Consider the following 27,146-nt stretch of genomic DNA (forward strand, 5'->3'; position numbering starts at 1 on the left):
CCCCCTCCTCCCGTGAATCTATACCCCTTTTAATACAGCTCAAAACCTTGTTTGCCCTTGCAGCTGCTGCCTGGCATTGCTTGCTACAGCCAAGTTTATTATCTACAAGGACTCCAAGGTCCTTCTCCATTATGGATTTGCCTAGTGCAGTCCCATTAAGGGTATACGGGGCTTGCATATTTTTACATCCCAGGTGCATGACCTTACATTTATCCACATTAAATCTCATCTGCCACTTAGCTGCCCAGATTGCCAGTTGGTCAAGATCCTGCTGCAGGGATGTCACATCCTGGATAGAATTGACTGGTCTGCAGAGTTTTGTGTCATCTGCAAACACTGATACATTACTCATAATACCCTCCCCTAAGTCATTTATGAACAAATTAAACAAAAGTGGACCCAGTACAGAACCCCGAGGGACCCCACTGAGGACCTTATTCCAAGTAGAGAATGTACCATTAACAACCACCCTCTGTACCCGATCCTGTAGCCAGTTTTCTATCCATGTGCAAACGGCTTCACTAAGACCAATAGACCTTAGCTTAGAAAGCAGTCGTTTGTGGGGAACGGTATCAAATGCTTTGGCAAAATCCAAATAGATGATATCTACTGCATCCCCACTGTCCAGCTTCTTACTTACCTCATCATAAAAAGCAATTAAATTGGTCTGACATGACCTGTCCTTCATAAAGCCATGCTGATTACTGCTCATAATGGCATTCTCCACTACATAATTTTGAATGTGATCCCTTAACAAGCCTTCAAATAACTTGCCCACCACGGATGTCAAACTTACAGGCCTATAATTGCCAGGCTGAGATCTTACTCCCTTTTTAAATATGGGAATGACATTCGCCTTCTTCCAATCCCTAGGTACCATACCTGATGAAAGAGAGTCTGAGAATATCAGGAACAAGGGCCACTGCAATTCTGCCCCTAGCTCTCTCAGTACCCGAGGGTGTATTCCATCTGGCCCAGGTGCCTTGTTTACATTTATCGTGTGTAACCCTTTAAGCACCATATCCTGTGCCAACCACTGTGTAGTTGGAGCTGAGGCAACAGTGAAGCTATTGGGTGGGACTTGGCCCTCTGGCTCCTCTACTGTATACACTAAAATGCTAAAGATATATATATATATATATATATATATATATATATATATATATATATATAGTATATATATAACATTGCTTAATTAAATATATTTAAAGCAGTAAAAGTTGACATTTTACAAATTAAATGCAACATTTTACCATTAAAAAAAAGAGGTTATACCAATGTCAATAGGTATTAGAAATAATTTACTAGTTTACAAAGGAAATCAGGCATAAGGTCTCCCTCATAAGCCACAAAGGGAATAGAAGTACATCACCATCACAGAGTGGAGGCCAACACAGAATAGCATGCTAACAATCTGGCCTCCATCCTATGCTTAGAACCTCAATTTACTCTGTGAATCAGAGTTTTGGCTCTAAGTAGGGATGCACAGAATCCATGATTTTTAGATGCAATGCAATGCAAAACCATTGTCAAAAGATTGGACTGAATAATTTATCAAAATTTGAATTTTCTGGGATCTTCAAATTTGAAAAAAAAAAAAACTTAATTTACACATCACGCTTATTTTCCTAAGAGCTTGCATTAAAGGAGAAGGAAAGGCAAAGTCACTTGGGGGTGCCAAAATGTTAAGCACCCCCAAGTGACTTTAACCGCTTACCTTGTACCCCGGGCTGGTGCCCCTGTTCGGAGAAAATAGCACCAGCCCGGGGTACCTGGAGCGCAGCACTTCCTCCTTCCGCCTTCAGCTTCCTAAACTGCCGGTGGCCGGGCATGCACAGTAGAGTGAAAAAGCCGACTTAAATGTTTAAGTTCGGCTGTTTAAGTTCAGCTAAATGGCATCATTTGTACTGCATATATCCCCTCCCTTTGCCAGCACCATTACATTTTCCTAAAGCAAATAGCAGCTTTCACCCGGTGGCCATTTTGCTTCTGATACATAATCAGACACATTTAAATCTGCAAAAAGCATACACACACACATACCCTTATTCAGCATACATTTCATCAAGAATACAGGCACAACTGTCTCTGATAAAACAGACAGAAAGTAGGAAAAAATTGAAGCAGACAGCTAGAGCTGAGTTTCTATGGGAACCAGCAATGCCATCTCTTTACTGGCTGCTAGACTGGAGGGCATGTTTAGTAATCTGAGCTTAGAACAACTGAGCATGCCCACAAGCCAACAGCCAAAGCAAATTCCTGAGGGAGGGGCCTGAGTGGGTTACAGGAGGAGAAGGCAATTTAAGTGATTAAGGGGATGCTGCAGTTTTTTAACATACTATTAACCTCTGGACAACCAGCGTGGCAGGTATTGAAAGATTTCAAAGAGGCTGTTCACTGATTACATTTTTGCGTGTGGAGTTTACATGTCCTTTAAATGGTCCCTAAGGTGTGTAATTATATGCTGGGGGTTGCTGTGCTATCCACATGGGAGGAGTAGACATATGGATCTAAGGGTGTGTCTTAATATGACATAACATAATTCACATATGAATGATAATTGATATCCCAGCAGTGAGGACCAATCATTTGGGTTTTTGTTGTGCTACCACCATTGTGATAACATGGGTGTGGTTTGAAGCGGGTGTGGTTCAAAAAAGGGAGTGGTCAAAACTGGCTTCCATTAGCGGACCTCCACCATGTACGCTAGAGAAATTTCGGCCCTCAGCACCACAGAATTTGGACAGCACTGATCTAGTTTATCATCATTATCAACTCACACTGCCCACACATATAGAGACTTGCCATCATTAGTACTGCAACCCCTTTACATTAACATCCTCTTATATCCAAATATTGAAGCTTTCCTTTATATTTGTCAGCTCTTGCACATTAGTTACGTTGCTACCTCTGAAGATGCCCATAATCAGCTCAATACTATTAGAGGGACTCACATACAGATCCTTACTTACTTACATTATAATTAATGCTTTCCTGCTACAGGTATGGGATCCTTTATCCGGAAACCTGATATCCAGAGTGTTCCAAATTACGGAAAGGCCATCACCCATAGACTCCATTATAAGCAAATAATTCCAATTTTTAAAAATGATTTCATTTTTCTTTTACTTGTATTTGATCCCAACTAAGTTATAATTAATCCTTATTGGAGGAAAAACACTCCTATTGGGTTTATTCAATATTTAAATTATTTTTAGCAGACTAAAGGTATGGAGATCCAAATTACGGAAAGATCCCTTATCCAGAAAACCCCAGGTCCCAAGCATTCTTGATAAGAGGTCCCATACCTGTATAATATATTTCTTAAATACCATGTTTATAAGCAGAAATCCAGCTGCAAAACAAATCTTCTTTTTCTGCATCAATTGAAATCCTGGCAGGGGAGGAGGGACTAAACCATTGATGTTACAAATTGTAACAACTTCTCCTCAGCTTACAGACAGCATGCAGGAACTGCACATCCCACAATGCATTGCACTGTGATGTTCCTTTCCTTATTGACATCACATGTTCAGGGAATTGTGGGATTTGGAGGATGTTGAGGACAGACGACTATTACATTTTATTTGAGTTTTAAAGTAGTCAGCCAGAGCAGCAGGAGAACAGGGGGGCAGGCTCAGGTAACTATTCCAAACCATATTATTACATTAAAAAAGCATGAAAAGGCTGCATATACTTTAATTGATATATATTGCAATGTTGCTTGAAATTATGTTTACTTTTCAAAATGTTTAATTCAGCAACCTATTAGGTTTACACATAAACACATAGAAACCTCCATCCACTGAGATGGTGAAATAGCACCCTTTCATTTGTTTTAGTCCTAACAAGGATCTGGCAGGAAGTGAGATGCAGCTTCCCTTTTTACTTCCTTATCTGCCGATGCACAATCTTTAAGTTTAAATAGAGCGACTGTAACTTAGAAGACTCACAAGGTGGACTGTTGAAACTGCTTCACCAATGTTCCACAGATAAAAGGTGAGTGATCCTTCTTTTGTCTTGTGTGACATTGGCTCTGACCCTAGGGGGCAGATTTAGCAAAATGTGAGTTTAGAGCTTAATACATGAAGACTCACCCACATTCTTTTCATTCCTATGGGACTTCTAGAAGCATACAGGTGTATTTATCAAATATGAACTTCCATTGATAAATATGCCTCTTTGAATCCCATAGGGATGAATACAATATGGGTGACTTTTTATGTATCAAGCTCTAAACTCACATTTTGATAAATCTGCTCCTAAGAGTATATCTTATATTTCTTCCAATATTTACCAAAATCTTTCATCACCATAAAGTATTTATATAGCACCTGAAAGTTATGTAGCCCTTTAAAGCTTTGTAACACCCTGTAACAGAGAATGGTATATACCTGCCTTGACCTTGACACATTGATCTGGTTTATAAATATGTTGCTTTTTAAATTTTTCCAGCCGTCATAAAAATGTTCCAAGCACTCAGAAAAGTATCTTCCAAGTGCATCCAATTAAAATTTTAGTAAATCTGCACATATCACAGTAAATACTATACCTCTAAATGGAAACGGAGGGACATAAGAACAAACAGTTTAACATAAAGATCGTTTTTTCTTTTTTTGTTGCTAAAACACTTTGTGGTGACCTGGTGAGAAAAGTACCAGTTATACTACAGGAAGCAGGTGGGTGAGGCACAACAGGAACATGAAAAACGAACTTACAGCTAGAGAATATCAGAAATTCAAAAACTGAAATGTGCTGTGTGCTAATGGATAGCATTAATATTGCCTTGTTTCTTGCAAAGGTTTTGCAGTCAATAAGTATATACGTAAATATGTACTGTATACCCTATACCAGTGCTGTCCAACATGCCCCGCCTGTGTGTGCCATACTCGGCCTGCCCTATGCTGCCTGTGTGTGCCATACTCTGCCTGCCCTTTGCTGCCTGTGTGTGCCATACTCTGCCTGCCCTACCCTGCCTGTGTGTGCCATACTCTGCCTGCCCTATGCTGCCTGTGTGTTCCATACTCTGCCTTCCCTACGCTGCCTGTGTGTGCCATACTCTGCCTGCCCTATGCTGCCTGTGTGTGCCATACTCTGCCTTCCCTACCCTGCCTGTGTGTGCCATACTCTGCCTGCCCTACCCTGCCTGTGCGTGCCATACTCTGCCTGCCCTATGTTGCCTGTGTGTATGGCACACACAGGCAGCATAGGGCAGCCAGAGTATGGCACACACAGGCAGCATACAGTGACACAATGCTGGTACTGCTCCTACAGTCTGCACAATAATTATATATTAAAAAAATGTTTTAATTGCAGTACCACCTCAGTAGTTCTTTTTATAGTGTGCATGGTTTATTTGTGGGTTTCTACTGCTGTCTGAGGTGTGAACAGGCTACAATGTGGGTGATTACAGTCTGGGCCTGAGGTGTGAACCATGCAGGGGGTGAACAATGCAGGGATTAAAAGGTGTGAACAACCAGGGGCTTACATTTTTAAACAATACATACAATACATACAATTTAAACAATACATATTTTAAACAATTACAGCCTGAATCTGAGGTGTGAACCATGCAGGGGGCCAGTACTGATATCATTTATAGCTTACATAAAGGTAAGCTATCAAACAGCCAGACAGGTGGGGGGGCACACAGAGGGGGCCCGCAGCCTGCCAGTTGGGCAGCACTGCCCTATACCAAAGAATATTACAAATAAATTTTCAATTAGGGCAAGTTATAGGCTTTAAATAGAGAAGAGTCTTGAATAGCCTGTAAAATATATAAACAGAGGTTATCAGTTATAAACTGTGCTTAGTGATGTCACTTGACCTGGAGATTTTAGAAGGTACCATAGAATTTCATGTCCTGCATAAAAGCACTCAACCTGGGGTCTCACACCTATATATGGTCATGGTCACCTTGATAACTTACAATATTTTACAATATCCCCTCCTAAAATGCATGCATGATAATGATGACAATACATTAAAGGAGAAGGAAAGGCTAATAAAGAGTTAATCTCAAGCTGCAGGCATACTTTCAGTTGTCTCAATAGTGCCCTTAAGTCTCCCCATATTTCTCCCGTTCAGATGATCAGAAGCCAAACAGGAAGAAACAACGCTGAGCTGTGTAAAGAAAGTTCCCATAATGCCTCACTCCTGCACAGACACCCAGACCAAGGGGCACATTTACTAATCCACGAACGTCCGAAAAGCGTCTGAATGCGGTTTTTTCGTAATGATCGGTATTTTGTGATTTTTTCGGAAATTGTTGCGACTTTTTCGTAGCCGTTACGACTTTTTTGCAAAATGTCGCAACTTTTTCATGGCGTTACGACTTGCGCAAATTGTCGCAACTTTTTGGTAGCCTTCGTGCCAAGTACGAAAGTTTCGGATTCATTCAAGCTTCAGTATCGTGACTTTTCTTGGGCCGGGTTGGAGCTGCAGAGTGCCATAGAGCCCTATGGGAGACTTTCCTTGGGCCGGGTTGGAGCTGCAGAGTGCCATTGAGCCCTATGGGAGACTTTCCTTGGGCCGGGTTGGAGCTGCAGAGTGCCATTGAGCCCTATGGGAGACTTTCCTTGGGCCGGATTGGAGCTGCAGAGTGCCATTGAGCCCTATGGGAGACTTTCCTTGGGCCGGGTTGGAGCTGCAGAGTGCCATTGAGCCCTATGGGAGGCTTTCCTTGGGCCGGGTTGGAGCTGCAGAGTGCCATTGAGCCCTATGGGAGACTTTCCTTGGGCCAGGTTGGAGCTGCAGAGTGCCATTGAGCCCTATGGGAGACTTTCCTTGGGCCGGGTTGGAGCTGCAGAGTGCCATTGAGCCCTATGGGAGACTTTCCTTGGGCCGGGTTGGAGCTGCAGAGTGCCATTGAGCCCTATGGGAGACTTTCCTTGGGCCAGGTTGGAGCTGCAGAGTGCCATTGAGCCCTATGGGAGACTTTCCTTGGGCCAGGTTGGAGCTGCAGAGTGCCATTGAGCCCTATGGGAGACTTTCCTTGGGGGGCCAGGGCCTGGGGTTTGGGGGAGCTGCAGAGTGCCATTGAGCCCTATGGGAGACTTTCCTTGGGCCGGGTTGGAGCTGCAGAGTGCCATTGAGCCCTATGGGAGACTTTCCTTGGGCCAGGTTGGAGCTGCAGAGTGCCATTGAGCCCTATGGGAGACTTTCCTTGGGCCGGGTTGGAGCTGCAGAGTGCCATTGAGCCCTATGGGAGACTTTCCTTGGGCCGGGTTGGAGCTGCAGAGTGCCATTGAGCCCTATGGGAGACTTTCCTTGGGCCGGGTTGGAGCTGCAGAGTGCCATTGAGCCCTATGGGAGACTTTCCTTGGGCCGGGTTGGAGCTGCAGAGTGCCATTGAGCCCTATGGGAGACTTTCCTTGGGCCAGGGTTGGAGCTGCAGAGTGCCATTGAGCCCTATGGAGACTTCCTTGGGCCGGTTGAGCTGCAGAGTGCCATTGAGCCCTATGGGAGACTTTCCTTGGGCCGGGTTGGAGCTGCAGAGTGCCATTGAGCCCTATGGGAGACTTTCCTTGGGCCGGGTTGGAGCTGCAGAGTGCCATTGAGCCCTATGGGAGACTTTCCTTGGGCCAGGGTTGGAGCTGCAGAGTGCCATTGAGCCCTATGGGAGACTTTCCTTGGGCCAGGTTGGAGCTGCAGAGTGCCATTGAGCCCTATGGGAGACTTTCCTTGGGCCGGGTTGGAGCTGCAGAGTGCCATTGAGCCCTATGGGAGACTTTCCTTGGGCCGGGTTGGAGCTGCAGAGTGCCATTGAGCCCTATGGGAGACTTTCCTTGGGCCGGGTTGGAGCTGCAGAGTGCCATTGAGCCCTATGGGAGACTTTCCTTGGGCCGGGTTGGAGCTGCAGAGTGCCATTGAGCCCTATGGGAGACTTTCCTTGGGCCGGGTTGGAGCTGCAGAGTGCCATTGAGCCCTATGGGAGACTTTCCTTGGGCCGGGTTGGAGCTGCAGAGTGCCATTGAGCCCTATGGGAGACTTTCCTTGGGCCAGGTTGGAGCTGCAGAGTGCCATTGAGCCCTATGGGAGACTTTCCTTGGGCCGGGTTGGAGCTGCAGAGTGCCATTGAGTCCTATGGGAGACTTTCCTTGGGCCAGGTTGGAGCTGCAGAGTGCCATTGAGTCCTATGGGAGACTTTCCTTGGGCCAGGTTGGAGCTGCAGAGTGCCATTGAGCCCTATGGGAGACTTTCCTTGGGCCAGGTTGGAGCTGCAGAGTGCCATTGAGTCCTATGGGAGGCTTCCAAAATCATGCTAAGTCTGAAAGTTTTGCAGTTTACGAGCACTCAATACAGAAAAGTTGCGACAAGATACGAGCAAGTCGTAATGGTTACGAAAAAGTCGCGACAATTTACGAAAAAGTCGTAACGGCTACGAAAAAATCGCCAAAAATACGAAAAAGTAGCAAAATGTTCGTTTTCCAATCAGAATTTTTCCCGTTCGGATTCGGATTCGTGGGTTAGTAAATCAGCCCCCAAGTGTACATGCTCAGTTAGTAAGACTGAGTCAGCTTCCTGCTTATTGGCTCAGATCCACATTCCTAAGGGGGGGAGTGAGTTCTTAGCATTCTTGAGGGAGGGGGGAGCAGGAAAGAGCAGAAAGCAAAGAGCTGCATGTCTCTGGCAGAGGAAAACAGACACAACTAATCTTTTGACAGAGAAGTCAGTGCAGCGTTTCTGTGAGTGCTTATGGCTGTATTTACATAGACCTTTCTGATAAAGCTTACTTCAAATTACATTTACAACATATTCTATATATATGCAATGTGTCCCTCTAGTCCTGTACAGGTGTAGGGATATAGATAAATGGAGTGCTTTTTGACTGTAGCAACTTCCAATAACTTGCATGTGACTCTTAACTCTCAGGAGAGGGCTCTCGTGTATGTTGGAGGCAGGGTGTTGCAGAACTTTTTAGGGTGAGATAAAATAATGGGTGCCAGTGGTTCTTAATAAAAGGCAATAACTTCTTTATTGACAGGTAAATGTTCAGAGGTAACACTGATGCAATAGGACAATACTTAGCATATGTACTCATAACTACGCTTCAGGAGTAAATGGCCATCAGCGGCCAGCAGCCAGAATATGGATCGTCAGCTTGCAAGTGTCACCCCAAGATTTTAGGTCTCTCAAGTGAAATGTAGGAGGGACAGCATATTCCCTTAGGTCCATAAACTTAGCCCCTACTGCTGGATAGTATTCCCATCCTTAATAACCTCCTTGGGGGAGCTTGAGCTGCTTACTAGCTTCACTGCTAGTGTCTATATTTCCTGGAGTGATTTTCAATTGATGTCAATGGGCAGCAACCCGAGCTTAGCAACAATTTTAGTGAAACATGGCAGGACAATATATTGCCCAGAAATAATGTAAAAACATTAGGCAATGTATTGTTTTCTAAATCCATAAGTAGTCAATATAATGTCCTTTAATGGAGCAGTACCCTTTTTCTTCTGCATATGTGCAATCAACAGGACTAGAGCTGAGCATACTTCTGCCTATTTTTAAATCAAATGTAATATAATTTTTGTAGTTATATCTTGAACTAAACAGGGCAAATAGGTAGACTGAAGCCCCTCCATGTTTGGTCTTTGGAAGGCAGATCATTAGGTTACCAGTGGACATATAAGCAGAAGTCCATTACACAGGGGTTGTACAGAATCTATGCTTTGGGACTCTAATTACCAACCCCATATGTTTGCCCTATTTAGCTCAGGATTTTGCATGATAACAACAATAGACATGTATGTTCAGTAGTGATGAGCGAATCTGTTCCGTTTCGCTTCGCTGAAAAATTCGCGAATCTTTCAAAAGATCCGCGAAATGGTTAAAAATTCACAAAACGGCGAAAATGCCGAGTGACAAAAAAATTGTCGTCCGCGACTATTCTTTTGTCACCTGCGGCTATTATTTTGTCGCCTGCAGCTATTATTTTGTTGCACGGCTATTATTTCGTCGCCCGCGGCTATTATTTCGTCGCACGGCTATTCTTTTGTCGCCCGCGGCTATTATTTTGTTGCGCGGCTATTCTTTTGACGCCTGCGACTATTCTTTTTTTGACGCCGGCAACAATTTTTGGACGTGCGCCGAATTTTCCCTGCAGAATTTGCCGCAAATCCATGCCTGGCGAAACATTTCGCCAATCACTAATGTTCAGCACAAGCTCTATTCATTCAAACAAGGGGGTATGTTGCCCTTTAAAGGTAATTACCTCGAAACAACAAGTTGACATCGGCCCCAGTGTCGATTTAAAAACCTAAATGAAACAATTAGAGGAAGCAAAAAGGAACTTCATGTTTGTAAGAAGCCGCATAAACGTGCAAAGTGACTGATGCATTTACTCTGGTCCTAAACAAATTCTTGTTTCTTGTTACCAGAGGAGTGAGAAACTGGTTGCCATGTCCTGTATTGCTTACAGTAACCACTTTCATCGCAACGTTGCAAACAGCGTGACAGTTAATGTGAGGGAAAAGACAAGCATTTATTCTTTTCCTTTTTAGAAACCCCGCCTCTCTACAGACGAGAAGAAATTCAAGGCACAATTTCATTTTAATTTCCTGTCTCTAAGATCCTTGCTAAGTTGATGACAACATGACAAGGGTGCCCCGTGCTGTAGCCTCTAGCACAGTAGGTAAGCATTGTACACTTTAAAATAGATTTTATTTGGTTCTTTCTAATAGAACAGCTGGATTATGCTGGAGAATGACATCCTTGTTTGGCAATGACTGTATTATTTTGCACTATATTTGGTCTGGTTATATAAAACAAAAAGACTAAAAGGTGCATTGTGTAGGTATCTGCAAACCCATTATCCAGAAAGCTAAGAATTATGGGAAGGCCATCTCCCACAGACTCCATTTTAATCAAATGATTCTAATTTTGTTTAAAAATTACCTTAGTGTCTGTAATAATTAAATAGTACCTTGTACTTGATCCCAACTAAAATATAATGGAGATCCAAATTATGGAAATATCCCTTATCTGGAGAAACCCAGGTCCTGAGCATTCTGGATAACAGGTCCCATACCTGTACTTAATACATATTGCTAGCAATATATACACTGCCATGCAGAAACTAGGAGACCTGGGAGATAATGAATGAAGAGTGGGTGCATTGGTGGTTTTGTTAAAGGAAACAATACCTTGATGTGTAAAGTATGAAATGCTGTATAAGAAGCCTTGTCTGTACAGTCTAACAACAGATAGGAATCTGGTCAGAAGCAGTGACCGAGGATCCGAGTTTGTTACCTTTATAACACTTGCTGGCAATGTCAGCTATACCATACTGTGGGGGGAATGTGCGTGGCAAGCAATGCATGCTGTGACTGATTTTGTTCAACAGTCGTGTGAATTTCCTGTTCTAAAATTGTACTTTTATTGCAAGTAAAAAAAAGCATTGTCAGCATTATTTGTCCTTTGCTTAGAAAATTCTATTGCGCTGGTTTGGTGCAGTACTGGTACCTATATATATATATATAGCAATGCAGTTGGATGTAGCATTCACTTTTTGACATTTGGGTAACACTTACTGCACTCACCACAAGAGAAAATAATGATCAGGCATTTGTCATTGTTATTTAATGCAGCACTAATACATTGCAAAGGCTTCTAAAGGTGGGTCACCTTTAAGTTAACTTTTAGTATGTTATAGAAGCGCCAGTTCTTAGCAACTTTTTAATTGGTCTTCATTTTTTTAATTTGCATAGTTTTTTTTTAATTATTTGCTTTCCACTTTTGACTGTTGACCCCGGGAGCCAAAAAACGATTGCTCTGTGAGGCTACAATTTCATTGTTATTGCTAGTTTGTATTACTTACATTTCTATTCAAACCCTCTTATATTTATATTACTATCCATGATTTATACCACTGCCTGGATGCTAGGGTAATTTGAACCCTAGCAACCAGATAATGGAGAAAAATTCCAAACTGGAGAGCTGCTGAACAAAAAGCTAAATAATTAGAAACAAAACACAAATAACAGAAAATGAAGAATTGCAAATTGTCTTTGAATATCACTTTCTACAACATACTAAAAGTCAATTTAAAGGTAAAAAACCTCTTTAACTTGACATTAGACATGTAAGTAATTTTTCCCATGCCAGAAGGAATCTGAGCCCAGGTCCATGGCCATAAGTTTAGTAATCCCTGCAGGTAACTGACAAAACCTATGCAGAAGCATGCAGTGGGAAAACTTTCCCTAGGTAGAATAGCAGATCAGATTTGCAAAGTGGTCCTCCTAGTGTGGATGCACAACACTTCTGACCCACCAGCAATGGAGCAGGTGATGCACAAACAGTACAAGCTATATATGTGCTTAGCAGGCTGTTCCTGCTTCTCCTAGGCAAGCTGTGTGTGGGAAAAGCATTTACACATTTACTAAATGAGCTCCAATCAGCCAAAGGAACACTTTCCAATGCACAATATTTTTTAAAAGTTATATGTAAATGTAATTACTATTGAAAGCAATATCTCTCTCTGTCAGTTTCAATTCTCTGCACCGCTGGTTCTGTAGAGCAAGTCAGCTGAATAACAGACCTATGTGGGCAGAGTCATGTAAAAGCCAAAATAAGGGCTCCTACTCCTGAGGGTTTCTTCCTGTGCTCCCCTGTGGTGGTGTTCTCCTACATTCGACCACAGGGAAGCGAAGAAAGAAACACATCCTATTCTTTAAATGCGACATGCTGTGTTCCACCTGTGTTTGGTGCTTGTATGTGCCTGTGCTAGTCCAGGCCCTCGAATCACATATCCCCTCCAGTTTCATATCCCCACAATGCCTGCTTATCACTTGACCCCCTTGTCACTACTATTCATGCGGGGGGGGGGGGGGGGGGGCGAGGATGCCAGGTCGCCTAGGGCACCCGTCTGGCTTAGCCCAGCATGTGCATGACTAAAATAAGCCACTATTGACTGTAAAGCTATAGTTTTATTGCTTATTTTTTCTGTTCAGGCCCTCTACTATTCATCTAATATTTTTTATTTTGGTTGCTGGAGTAATTAATCCCTAGCAACCAGACCAGTTAAATTTCAAGCCCCAATAATTCTGCTATGTTGACCATACTAAAAAGTAATCTTAGGTGAAGTTTTATGTTTACATTGTGTTTTTCTCCTCCAACACAGTGGAAACTTCTCAGTCTGATGTTCACACTTTGTTTTGCAGTTTCTGTTCCATTTTCCTGTCCTGGGTGAAAGGTCAGTTTTCCTTTTTAGTTCAATGACTCAGGGACACAGTGAAGCAAACATACTGTATATCAGATACAGACTTAAAGGGAACTCCACTCCTGCACTGTGTTTTTGTTTTTAAGCAAATGTCATACTAAGCAACTTTCAAATCAAATTCATTATTTTCAAATAAATTAGATATTTTTACTAGTGATGTGTGGGTTACCCTGCAACCAGTGGGACCCACGGCTTTACTGTTAGGTCATGGGGGGTAAGGGTTGAAATTGAGAGACCATTGCAGGTTTGGACTGGTGCGTGTGAGACTGGGGAAGTAGCTCTCCCTCTGCTCCCGAACAACTGCAGACATGTAGAGTAGATACAGAGAGGAAAGACGTGGGTGTGGGACGATGGCAACATTTTGCGGGTTATGGTCGGGTGCAGGTTGAGTTTTTCCTGACCTGCACATCACTAATTTTTACTCATTATGCATCAGCATTAAAACAGCATTAGTATTTGATTCTTGATGCAGCCTGCAATGGAGATCCTGGAATTATTGCATTGTTCAGGGTGGCGATAACATCAGGGATCCCAATGTCCATAGGCGCACTTACATACAATCAGCAAAAGGGGCAGGACAAATGCAATGGCACTTGGCGCAACTATACATAAGGGCAAGAAGTATGTTCCATTCCGAATTGAGAGCTGCTATGTCTTTTGACGCATTCCTGAGGCAGTAGCTCCAGGGTTCCCATAGCGCCCTGTGTCAATAGATGCAGCGCATTAGACACAGGCATCATTTGCACCTCTAACACTGGAACTGATATGGGCGAACACCGGAAATGACACCAGACAGACTGCAAAAATATGTGGCACAATTGTGTCTGATTTACAGTGAAATGCATGCCCAGTTGTGTCTATTTTGACAAATCAGATGCAGATGTGCCAGACACGACGGTGATTTACATACTCGCCGGTGGGATCGCATTTCGGGGCGACTTGTCACCCGCGACAAGTGACATTTGTTGCATCGACTAATCTCCCCATCTGCCACGGTCCTTAGATTCAATTCTATGAGAAAATGGTATTTTATAACTTATCACATAAAAACTTATGGCAACATTCAATTTGAGTAGAGAAAACGTAAAGGAGAACTAAAGTCTACAATTGAAAATCATTAGAAATGCTGTATTTTGTGTACTAAACATAAATATAAACATTATGAACTTACTGCACAAGCCCAGAGGTTGAGAAGCCTAATCAAAGTAATGATTTATGCTTTCAAAGTTGTCCAGAGGGGGCCGCCATCTTGTTACTTTGTTAGACCATCTTTTTAAGATTTAGGGCTTGCACATGCTCAGTTTGTTCTCGGCTGCTGTTGGGAGGCTAAGCTTAGGGAACATAGTAAATTATCAAAACAGCACATCAGGTAATATCTGCCATAGAAGCTGATTAATAATAAGAATCATAATATGCAGACTGCACTGGTTCCTGTGTTGCCATGTAATGTAATGTGGGTTTTAGAGTTTTTTGCATTGTTTAATTAAACTTTTCCCAGCTATCCAGAGCCAGTGGCTGCATTAATATGCAACCTAATCCTCCAATGAGAATCCCAGCTGTGTAAATTTTGTTCCCTGTTCTTTGTTCCTTTAATTGGAGTTGGAAACTTTAAACTCAGTTTCCCAGCACTGAACAAGTCTGTCCTTATCCCCATGTCTGATTCCTGTGTAACATAATAAAGCTAAATATGATGTAATTATCTCTATATGTAAGATAATTTCAAAATGGTTGATACAGTGCTGGGAATCTAATGAGCCTTCTCACTGGTCAATTCTATTGTGTATATAATTTTTTCTACAACCTCCATAGAGAACTAGGGGGAACCTAAAAATGATCCCATTGGCACAGAAACACAGGCGTATCATGGATACGGGTACATATAAACTAGTGCTGCCCTATTATCTGCCTTTTATTACAGGATATCAATAAAAACAAGCTTAAACTTAGTATTTTGACATAACTTGTTTACTCCCAAATATTTCCATATCTCAATCCCCCAAAATATCAGTTCAGAAGATAATTGCAGCTTTTTCTAACCAAAACACATTCTGAGTTCTATCCTTCTACAAACAACTTTCTCTGACACTTACATTACACTGACCAAAGCAAAGGCCAGCTGAGCAGACTGGGGGTTTCATACACAGCCTGTGTATAATAGTGAGAGCACAAACTCTGAACTAAGTGTCAGTCACTTTGCATATACAAATCAGCATGTCTGGGAAGGAATATAGTATTTGTGCAGAGGTTCACAGTTTGGCCTCGCCCTGTGTGTAATGCACAGAAACCCCCATGCAACTGGCTTCATAAACACTTTGAGAGAAGTTATTGGTCTGTTGTGTGGTTGTATATTTTAAAAAAAGCAAAAAAGCAAAGCAAAGCCCCAGTATGAAAGAAAAACCTTTACAATGGGAAAATGTATTCCCAGATGGGCTTGTTTTATAATAGCAAAGTCAGTAAAGCTTCTGTCTATGTTTCCAACCTTGAAGTCTAGCACCAAACTCAAAGTGCCAAAGCAGGAATTTTTTAGGAAGCAGCCAGACATGACTGTGATTGGTTGGCCTACGTGCATGTTTAATAGGGCCCATGCAGTGACTGGAGCAAGCAGGAAGGGGAAAGAAGAATATTGTGAGTCGATCCCTAAACTCAGGTCACTGACATCAGCCAAGAGCAGACTGAGCATGTGCTTGGGCAAGGCAAAAAATGGAGAGCCACTGTGGGCATCTTCAGGGGCGTGGGGCTTTATTTCTATAGAGCTTTTGTGGCTTTGGGTTGGTACAAGAGCTCAAAACACATAGCTAATCATTTCTAGCCATATTCTTTTTTTAGACTTTAGTTCTCCTTTAATTCCTAATTCAGGTCCAGTTTTTCCCATAATCTTCAACAAAGTTTTCATGTGATGAAAAGTGAGGTGAGTTTTATCTCACTGAGTTGCATCTGGCTCTATGGGAAACTCTGGAATTACATTAGCAGATAAGCTTTTCTCATTGAACTGAATCTGGCCCATTAGGTGCAACTAAAAATACCAAAACAGATATGTCATCTATCCTGCTCCAGTATCGCTTTATAATGTTTTATTTCCAAGAGATCACCCAAGAGATCACGATTGCTTTTGACAAACTGGGTGTATCCTCTACCTGCTTCCTGTGTTGCTGTCTGCTTTCTATGCACTTCATTTTATGCCTTATCTCCAGGAAAACTAAAAAAACTAAAGCTAAATATCAAATTGGTCGCCCTGTAGTTGATCTCCTCTAGAGGTGGGACTTCATCTCCCGATGTGTTACATATGTTTTCCCACCGGTAATTTACATTCTTGCTGATAGCAAAGCATTCAGAGGAGATTGGTCTCCATGCTAGAGGAGATTTATTGCAGGGCATCTAATCTCCTTGAGTGTCAGTGCCCTTAAGAAGGCTTTGGAAGTCTTTAATTTTTATCATTTTATCACTATTCCAACTTGATTGCAAATTGGACATAAATATGCTAATTTAGGATTTTAAAACATGCTCATACTTGATTTATCTACAAGACCATGTCATTTCTAGAGGTTTTATTGTTTAGAGAAGTGCTGTCCAACACTGGTGGCACACACAGCAACATAGCGCAGGCAGAGTATGGCACACACAGGCAGCATAGGGCAGTTAGAGTATAGCACACAGCCAGCATAGGGCAGGCAGAGTATGGTACATCCAGGCAGGGTAGGCAGGTAGAGTATGGCACACACAGGCAGAGTAAAGCAGGGCTGGCAGAGTATGGCACACACAGGCAGCATAGGGCAAGCAGAGTATGGTACACACAGACAGCATACGGCAGGCAGAGTACTACCGATGTGTACCATTCTCTGCCTGCCCTATGCTGCTTGTGTGTGCAATACTCTGCTTGCCCTATGCTGCCTGTGTGTGCCATACTCTGCCTTCCCTACCCTGCCTGTGTGTGCAATACTCTGCTTGCCCTATGCTGCGTGTGTGTGCCATACTCTTCCTGCCCTATGCTGCCTGTGTGTTCAATAATCTGCTTGTCCAATGCTGCCTGTGTATGTTTTAATATGACATAATATAATTGTTTCACATATAAATGAAGGGTGAGCACCAACCATTTGGGTTTTTTCTGTGCTACTACCATTAATGTGGGCATGGTCTTGTTATAACATGGGTGTGGTCTGAAGTGGGTGCAGTTTAAAAAAGGGGAGTTGTCAAAACTGGCTTCCATTTTCGGCCCTCCACCATGTAAGCTAGAAAAATTCCAGCCCTCGCTACCACAGAAGTGTTCTAGAGCACGTGAGTCAAAGAAATAGAATAGACACTATTAATGAAACTTGAGGTTAAATGAGAAGTAGGCTAGAAATACCAAACAATATGTTTTGGGTTTCTGTACCAGCCCAAGGCATCCACAACCCTTTAGCAGGGAAGATCTGTGCTTCCAAAGATGCCCCAGTAGCTCCCCATCTTCTTTTCTGTTGATTCACTGTACATTCTCTGTGCTGCTGTCACTTACCTGAGCTTAGGGACCCACTCACAAAATACAGTAAATACCTATCAAGATGCAAGATGACAAGCCCTTGTGGATAACTCTTGGAGCATAACTGATAGGGCTGCTGCTTTAGTTCTTTAAGAGTTTGTTTTAAAATTGTAACATTGTTAGCTAGAACTGTAATGCATTGGGAAAGATGCTGCGTGACTGAAAATGCAAATGCGTAACACCAAGGGACTTTTATGAGAAGGAAAAAAACATTTCATGGGAACAGACAAAAAACCACTAGCTCATAATATCTATATATATATAAGTACTGTAAGTATAATTATATTCCTTATATTATTAGCAAGAATATACAGAGCTTAGTACTTATAGATAGCGATGAGCAAATCTGTCCCGTTTCAGTTCGCCAAAAAATCTGTGAAACAACAGGAAAATTTGCAAAACAGTGAAAAATCTGCAAAATGCGATTGTCCCATGACTTTTTTGTCGCCCGCATTTTTTTTGTTGCCTGCGTCTTTTTTTGTTTGTTGTTTGCATCTTTTTTTGATGCGCAGTGAATTTTTACGCAGGTAGTTTTCACAGAAGTTGTATGTATATCTTTATTTATAAAGCGCTACTTATGTACGCAGCGCTGTACAGTACAATACATTAATACAAACAGGGGGTATTAAGATAATAGATAAATACAAAGTATTACAATAAACACAAATAAATAAAAGATACAGTTGCAATAAGATAAGAGTCAAAGACACAAGAGGATGGAGGTCCCTGCCCCGTAGAGCTTACAATCTAAATAAAGATATACATACATACAAGTTTTTTTAAACAATTCGCCAATGCCAAAATTCACTGCAAATCCAGGCCTGGCGAAAAAATTCGCTCATCACTAACTATAAATATATGCTTTTTTCTAAACAAAATATGCCAATGGCTTATTCACCACCTTACGACTTACAAATTCTATTCAGTCACTAGTACAGCTTCTTCAATGGTAGTTGCCATACAAATTCCCCCATAACAAATATAAAACAAAACAAGTTATCCCAGGCTGCTGAGCCCCAGCCTGCTGCCTACTTCACTCATTCTTCCTTTAGGTCAGGGGTGCTGTACCCCACTGACTTTTAGCACTGGGGTTAGCCATTGGGTCCTTATCTGGGTGAGGTACCGCCAAGGCACTGGCCCCTCTATGTCTTCTCGTTGGAGCCTCAACTGCTCAAATAGCTGGCTTACCACTAGCTGACAAAAGGTCATCGTAGAACTGAAACGTTGCTATACTGGTCTTTGGCCACTGTGTGAATCTCATGTAGCGCTATTTACCCTCTTTCCTCAGGCTTCTCAACATCATTTATGTTTGTCTTCACCTCAGCCAAAGAGAAAGTAGCCTGCCGCTCTCTCTCTTATATAGATTCCCCTGGAGGGTTTGCCTACTTAACAACTTCACCTGGTGACTGAACTGGAAATAAACCCAATTACATATATAAAACATATATGAAACTGAATAGAAAAATAATGAATAAAAAGTAACAATAACTATAAAATTGCAGCCTCATGGAGCAACAGTCTTTTTGGCTGCCAATAACCCCCATTTGAAAACTGGAATAAAAAACTATAAAAATAAAAACCAGTTGAAATGTTACTAGCAATAGGTAATTGCATAACAAAATAAAGGTTTATTATATAGTGAACCACCTTTTGGATGGTCTTTCATTTCAGGCCCTCTCCTATTTATGGTCAAATCTTTAATTCACACAACTGCCTGGCTGCTAAGGTAAACTGGACCCTAGCAACCAAATAGCTGCTGAGCAAAAAGCTAAATAATTAAACAACAATAAAAGGCCAACTGCAAATTGTCTCAAAATATCACTCTCTACATCATAATTAGTTAAAGGTGAACAACCTCAAACTACCGCTTTTATAACAGGGAAAGTGAGGAAAGTGTGCCCCTGCCATGTCCCCCGCACCCCTCACAGCGGCTCCTGCCACACCCCCCTAACCCCCGCCACCTGCCCGACGCCCTCCCCTGGGCATGCATAAGTTAAACTTACTTTCAGCATGTCAGGGGAGGGGGGGGGCGGCGGCCCAGGGGAGTGGCCAGCACAGATTTGGTCTTGGCCAGTGTGGCCGACCAGGACTGGGGCCCACCGGGTGTTTTCCCAGTGCCCCACTGGCCCAGTCCAACCCTGGAGGATCCAAATAGAGATAAAGACAATAACAAAATAAGAATATCTGTAAAACCAAAGCCTACCAATGAAAATATTTTTAGGGTTGCTAGGCACATCTAGATAGCATTGTCAGTTGCTGCCTGGAAAGAAACCCTTATCAAATTGGCACCCCTGTGGAAATCATAATGGAAAATGAATAGTAGGAAGCAACAGGAAGACACTGTAGGCAATATAAGAATAAGACAAAAAATGATGCCTCACAGTTAAAGGGATACTGTCATGATTTTTATGGTATATTTTTAATTTCTAAATAACACTGTTATAGCAAATAATGTATTTTTTTAGTTGTAATATTGGTGATTCTGCAGCCATCTCAGTGCATTGTGCCTGAGTCTGAGCTTTTAGGAGCCAGCGCTACACATTAGAACTGCTTTCAGGTAACCTAATGTTTCTCCAACTCCCATGTAACTGGAGGAGTCCCAAGCTGGACTTGGATTGCTTACTATTGAGTGCTAATCTGACATTTACTGGGAGCTGCTATCTTGCTCCTCTCCCATTGTTCTGCTGATGGACTGCTGGAAAGAGGGTAATATCACTCCAACTTACAGCTCAGCAGTAAAGTGTGATTGAATTGTATCAGCGCACAGGTCTCATGACTGTGTTTTCCTGGAAAATGATGAATATGGCTAGCCCCATGTGAAATTTCAAAATTAAATTAAAAAAATCTGTTTGCGCTTTTAAAAACAGATTTCAATGCAGGATTCTGCTGGGGAAGCTCTATTAACTGATGTGTTTTGAAAAAAACATGTTTTCCAATGACAGTATTACTTTAACCTTTTTGTTTAGGTGCTAGATAAAACCAAATAGCATTTTTAGATGATGGCTAGAAAAGGGAAACCATTAACAAGTAGTGTTAATATTACATTTGGGTTTCACAATTTACTCTCTGCACTAGAACAAAGAGTTCCATAACAGGAAATAATTGACCAGCTTCTTCTCCCAATACGTGATTTGCATCAGGGTTCCATGATTAGAATGGGTGAAAGTACTTAGCACTGCTGATAAACTGTAAGGGCAGATCAAACTGCTAGGAATCCTCCAGTTCAATATATGATACATTTGCTCCAAAGTAATAGACACTTAAAATAACTGAAATTACAGAACATTGCTGATTTACAAAATCTGGTTATTTAACATGAGTCCTGGTTATTTAACTTAAGCCAGTAATGCATATTATCTATTATAACTGGGCAAATTAGCGAAAGGCCTGAACTGTATATATAACCACTTTACAGAGGTATAGAATAGAATGATCAATACAGACTTCACAATTTCTCGAACCCCATAACAGATCCACCCCTCACTCTTCAATTAGTTCAATTCAGTAGCACATTCCATCTCCTTCCTCATCTCTCTCCCGTCATTGTCAGCAAATTTTTGTCTGGTTCATTATTCTTCCCCTTGTTGAAATAAGTCAGAATTATTCTTTATTCTTTTATTCACCATTGTAGTAATAAATTGACCAAAAATTATAGTCAGTACATTGACAGCTTCCTAAAATGTAACAAATTGACATTTAACAAAGCAGATCAATGTGCCAGTTCATCAGAATTGTATTGACTATGTTAAACAGAATAATTCAATGATTTCTTACAGGTGTTGGAGTTCAGAACACAGCTCTGAACTCTAACCACTTACTTAGAAAGTTCCAGAAGAGGTAAAACCATTGTGTTTAGTGATGAGCAAATCTGTCCCGTTTGCGAAACAGCAAGAAAATTCACGAAACGGTAAAAAATTTGCCCTTTTTTGACACGACCGCACCCAAATTTTGATGTGACCGTGCCTTTTTTTACGCAACCGTGCCCAATTTGATGCACGACAAAAAAAAATTCTGCACAGCAAATTTTCATAGAAGTTTTGCGAAACAATGCGCTGATGGCGAAATGCGGACATTCGCTGTGAATCCATGCCTGCCGAAAAAATCACTCATCACTAATTGTGTTTAATTTAATGCACAGTGACACAAATGGCCACAGCAATCAAAGCCAGTGCTACTTACTATAACTCCCATAACTATGGGAAGTGACTGGGATTTTCCCAGTCTGACTCCGGACAAATTTTACCACTGTAGTAGCCTGTGGCAACCAATCAGAACTCTGTTTTCAGTATTCAATCTACCAAAATCAAAGCTAAGTGCTGTTTGGTTGCCACTGCACTGGGGGAAAACTGCTTAGAACCAGTACATGTGCTTCACTGGGTATTACTGAAGTAATTCACATCAGTTCTGCAACAGTAGGCACTCCTGCAGGGTGGTGGGTAGTGCAGGGCAGATGGGGGCAGCTTGGCTTTACCCAGATGGGTGCTAGGTCAAACAAATAAAAACATGTGTGTGAATTGTCATGTGTATTTAGTAATCCTTTCTCTTTTGTAACAGAGATATAAAACAACCACATTTTGTTACAACATCCTTTCAAAAGATATGCAGCTGCTGTAGCGTTGCAACAAACTCATCATGTGCCTAGGCTTGCGCTGTTCAGTTATTTTGTTATATATGAGGAAATGTGTCTGAGTGAGCAAACGTACAAGATCTAAGATTTAAGGATAACAGCCTGTGCAAAACAACGTGCCTCATTGTGTGTCACTCAGAATCTTATACTTTTGACGCAAAGTTAGAAAACAGCCAAGAAGGTAGCAATTTACTAAGAGAGTGTCAGGTCAGGACACAAGGTAACAAAGTAAACTAAAAAGAATTTAGGTTTATTTAGTCCAAGGTTTCAGTTCCTAACTGGAACTTTCATCCCTGATGAAACTCTAACTGAAATGTTGGACTAAATAAACCTACAGTGTATATATATATACATACATGCAAAGATGTCTACTATAAAATTGCACTGGCACCCAGGTGTGCTGCTTACCGGCTGTCTCTCTCTATATATATACAGTATATATATATATATATACCAGAACAGAACCAAGGGTCTCATTTTCTAAAAGTGTATTATCATATCATTTATATGTACAACCAAATTCCCCATTGGAAAACGTCCCAAGGGGGGCCGAAACAATGGTTCAGCCTTGGTGCTGATTCTGGTTTATTTTTTTGTATGCATAGCTTTGTTGGAATGGGGGTGCTATCTATCTATATCTATATATAACAGAAAAATAGATGCCGCACTCACAGGTCTTAGTGAAAATAAAGGGTATTTATTGTGTCAGACTATATATATATATAGTCCACATGTCTTCAGCCAAGTCTGTGTCCAGTGTGGGGTGGTCATTCCCATCTTTTCTGACCCTTACTCTGGGAAACAGTCAAGCAGAAATATGTGGAATTACCTGAATCCTGAATAATTTTTATTTTGTTAGAATGTCTTCTAAAGGTCTTAACTGATACTACTATTTAGGTTTTTCTGCTAAGATCACATGAGTGATGTTCTTACTTTTTGTTGCATGGTCTGACACTCTAAGGCAGGGTTCCCCAACCTTTTATAACTGTGAGCAACATTCAAATGGAAAAAGTGTTGGGGAGCAACACAAGTATGAAAATAGTTCTGGGGTGCCAAATAAGAGCTATAATTGGTTATTTGGTAGGCCCTATATGGACTGGTAGCCTACAGGAGGTTTTTATGAAGCCAAAACTTGCCTCCAAGCCAGGAATTCAAAAGCACCTACTTTAAGGCCACTGAGAGCAACATCCAAGGAGTTGGTGAGCAACATGTTACTCCTGAGCCACTGGTTGGGGATCACTGCTCTAAGGGATGTTCTGCATTTGAAAGCAGTGATTGAGAAACCCTCTATCCTTGTGGCCCTTGGACCAGTGCCCCTATTTGCCCTTTATAATATTGTTATTACAACCTGTGTGTCAGAAAAAGGGAAATTATTTTATTTTAAAAAAATACAAAGGTATAATATAAATATATATTATCCTTTTCTGTCTCATTAAATAAAACAGAAACTGACTATATACATAAAGATTGTCTTGTCTGATCAACAGTTAGATCCTAACTGTGGCCAATTCAGAATTGTGGGGAGGGGACTACATCAAGGCACTAATGTGGTTCTTGCCTAGTCAACCACAAGAAAATTTCCAATCTTTTCACCATACGTAGGTCAATAAACTGCTGACTCAGCCCTGTGTAGCTGAGGCAGCAGATACTGTTCTCATGTATGACTTTACTCTTAAGACTTAAGGGGCCCGATTCACTAAAGTCCGAAATAAGGAGTGCTATTTATAGCATGCGTTAAAAATCTTATTACTTCTTATTTTTCGCTCGATTCACTAAAAGGACACTTGTCATAATTAAGAAGCGATGTTCTTGGCGTTATTTATCTTGCGACGACATATTTTCAAGCAACGTGCTGCGTAATATGTTGTGCGCTGCGTAATATATTGCTTGAAAATATGTCGTTGCAAGATAAATAACGCCAAGAACATCGCTTCTTAATTATGACAAGTGTCCTTTTAGTGAATCGAGCGAAAAATAAGAAGTGATAAGATTTTTAACGCATGCTATAAATAGCACTCCTTATTTCGGACTTTAGTGAATCGGGCCCAAGTTTTTTTGTGCACTGTAGCAGTCACTTGTGTGGAGGATTACTGTACTTGCTAAAAAGACAGAGGGGTAAACAATGTTCACGTGAAGACAAGGGATTTTTTTAAATTCTGAACTAGCATTTTATAAAGTCCCCTCCTTGTTCCTCTATTAGTTCCGGCAGTACTAATCAGCAAAATCTTCCCCAACTCAGACCTTCTTCCCCTCTTTCCACCAGGGAATCACTTCTAAAAATGCCAGTGCCAACACATACAGGACAACCACTGAACCCTTTAACTGGCATTCATTTTAAATTGATGTAGTATGTGCTGAATTGTTATTGTATTGTGCCTTGGCAATGTGTTTGATCACTCTGGTCAAACCTCTGACTTCAAATCAAGCCTTGTAAGACCAGGTGTGATGTAGACATGCATGATGGGGTTTAAGGTCCCAGAAGACCCTCTTTGGGTGGTGCCATAAAATTTCTAAAGAAAATGTTGAGTCTAATATGTTCATAAAAGGAAAACAGATTTTAACATACCAAATACTATAAAATAAAGTTATTCACTTTTTTCAACATTATATATCACAGCGGCCAATGTGGGAAACCAATTGTTCTTAATGAACTGGAGGAACTCAACCTGATCAAAATCATCCAGACTAAGCTACAAACAAAGGTATGTGTACTGTATACATATTATGGCTGAACTGTATAGTATTATAGCTGTGGTGCTTGAAGGGCATGTTTTTTTCAGTAATACAGTCAATCAAGCACCAAAACGGAATTGTCAGGTATCAACCTGCACAAGAAACAGGAGGATATCTCCTTGGTCTACAAGCATGACTTACTAGGTATTCTGAAGCCATATAAACAATTTACCCTTAGTTATAAACCATAACTTGTAGACAGATGGGGGTTGGAGGGATTTCACAGATATTTGCTTTAGTGCAATGCTAACTTTTAATGACCCTCTCACATATCCACATGGTCTTTAGCAATGCTAACTTTTTGAATAGTAGTGTCCTTCTCTTTGCAACCCTGCCATGCTCACTATTGTTGTTCCTGCTGGTTGGCTTGTTAACACTGACATTCGCAAATGTAAGAGAGGCCTTTACTTTCTTATAATCTGGGGTTCATTGAGATCTCCTGGAGTATTACAAGCCTTGCTCTTGGTGTGATCTTTGTTGACCAGCCACTCTTAAGAAAGGTAACAATGGTGGTGAATCACCTACATTTATTTGTGCACACTCTGCCTGGCAGTGGACTGGTCAAGTCCTTATTCTTAAAAAATAGTTTTGTACCCATTTCCAACTAGTATTTGACTGGCCCAACCATAAATCACCAGCTACCAGAATTACAAATTTGTAATACCCTATAAATCCCTCCCTTCCCTGACCCTCTCTGATGCCAGATTATCCCTTATAAGGACAGGCAGTGCCCTGCCCAGTCTGCCCATTTCCACACCCAGCCCCCCCATTTTCCCACCCTTTGATGTCATCACTCTGTCCCTTGTGACATCACTGCCCACTACCCATAGGTCGGTATTATTCTACCAAAATAGGTGTTTTTTTAGAGTTGCTCAGAAATGTCCTTTAAGGTAGGCATGACTCACACACCTGTGTTACATACTGCACCTGTGTTGTTAAGATCAGACTTGGAGGGTAAAGATACAGATTTCTGTGCTATAAATTACACAGGGTCTCTTACACTGACATCTTATTATCATCCTGATTATCATCCCATTGAAACACTGACTCTAATTTTACTCTTCATATGAATCCTAGAGGTTCAAAATATATTTGCCTTTAAAATATGTAACTACATTTACAGGAAAAAATGGATTAGGCAATAAGAGATTTAGCAATGTAACAGCCCTTTCTCTTGGCGAGATGTTGTTTTGGAGGACTCAATGCAAAGTGTAGTAGGTTCTATTGTGTTGTAACAAATTTAGTCCAAGGAATAAAGTGCTTACTGTGCTAAAATGCTTATGGCATTCTGTGGCATAAGAGCATTTTAAACACTGAGTTCAATGTGCAATGTGATGAGTCTAAACTGGTTTAAACTGGTTATGTTTAATCAAATGACTTTATCAGCAGATTGATATGCTTAATATACAATCTAGGAGTGCACCATTTTTATAGCCTATAATAGGGGTCATTTACACATCAAAGTAGAGTGTGCAAAGCACAAAAAAGGCTACAATTGGCACAGCATTCCTTGTGGTGCAAATGCTTCTTGAGTGAGAACTAAGGGGGGGTACTATTGTGCCCTTTAGCACTGTAGCACTTGCAAGTATTAGTAAGACTGGGCAATAAAGGGTGGCATTGTAAGCAGTGTATAAGATCATCCTGTAGGTGTCAGGGGCTACCAGATGAGGCAGCGTTGGACTGGGATGTCTGGAGCCCATTAGAGCTGCCACCCCAAGGGTCCCCCACCCCAGGCACCAACTCCTCCACCACAATAGCAGCTTATACTCTCTACTTCCTCCTTGCACCAGCAATTGGGGGTGGAGTGGTGTTCCCAAAGTTCCCGCTGGACAGCAGGCCTGGTTCGGCCGGGCTAAAAGGTTTTTTTCCCGGTGTCCCGCTGGCCCAGTCTGACCCTGGATAAGGCCCCTAGTCTGCCAAGGGTCACAGTAACTACTGCAAAGTGTAGAAAAGTGTATGGAAAGAAAGCAGTTCAAGTCTAGTAAACCTGTAGAGAAATAAATAAAAAAACAATGAACTATATGCTGTTTTACTACCCAGGCTGGTTTATATAC

The 27,146-nt window shown here is 41.5% G+C and overlaps 1 protein-coding gene across 3 annotated transcripts in view; it reads left to right on the forward strand.

The window, feature by feature from the left end:
* The first annotated feature begins 3,905 nt into the window (after positions 1–3,905).
* p2ry8 (P2Y receptor family member 8) overlaps positions 3,906–27,146 on the forward strand; it is a 38,926-nt gene continuing 15,685 nt past the window's right edge. For 2 of the 3 annotated variants that reach the window (XM_031896697.1, XM_012957595.3), the window contains exons 1-3: positions 3,906–3,999; positions 10,503–10,633; positions 24,977–25,061. The gene's annotated coding sequence lies outside the window, so the exon portion shown is untranslated. The remainder of the gene's footprint in view (positions 4,000–10,502; positions 10,634–24,976; positions 25,062–27,146) is intronic. The other variant, XM_012957596.3, reaches the window with a different exon arrangement.

This window comes from Xenopus tropicalis, chromosome 2, assembly GCF_000004195.4.
Source record: "Xenopus tropicalis strain Nigerian chromosome 2, UCB_Xtro_10.0, whole genome shotgun sequence".
In the NCBI taxonomy this organism is placed as follows: Eukaryota; Metazoa; Chordata; class Amphibia; order Anura; family Pipidae; genus Xenopus; species Xenopus tropicalis.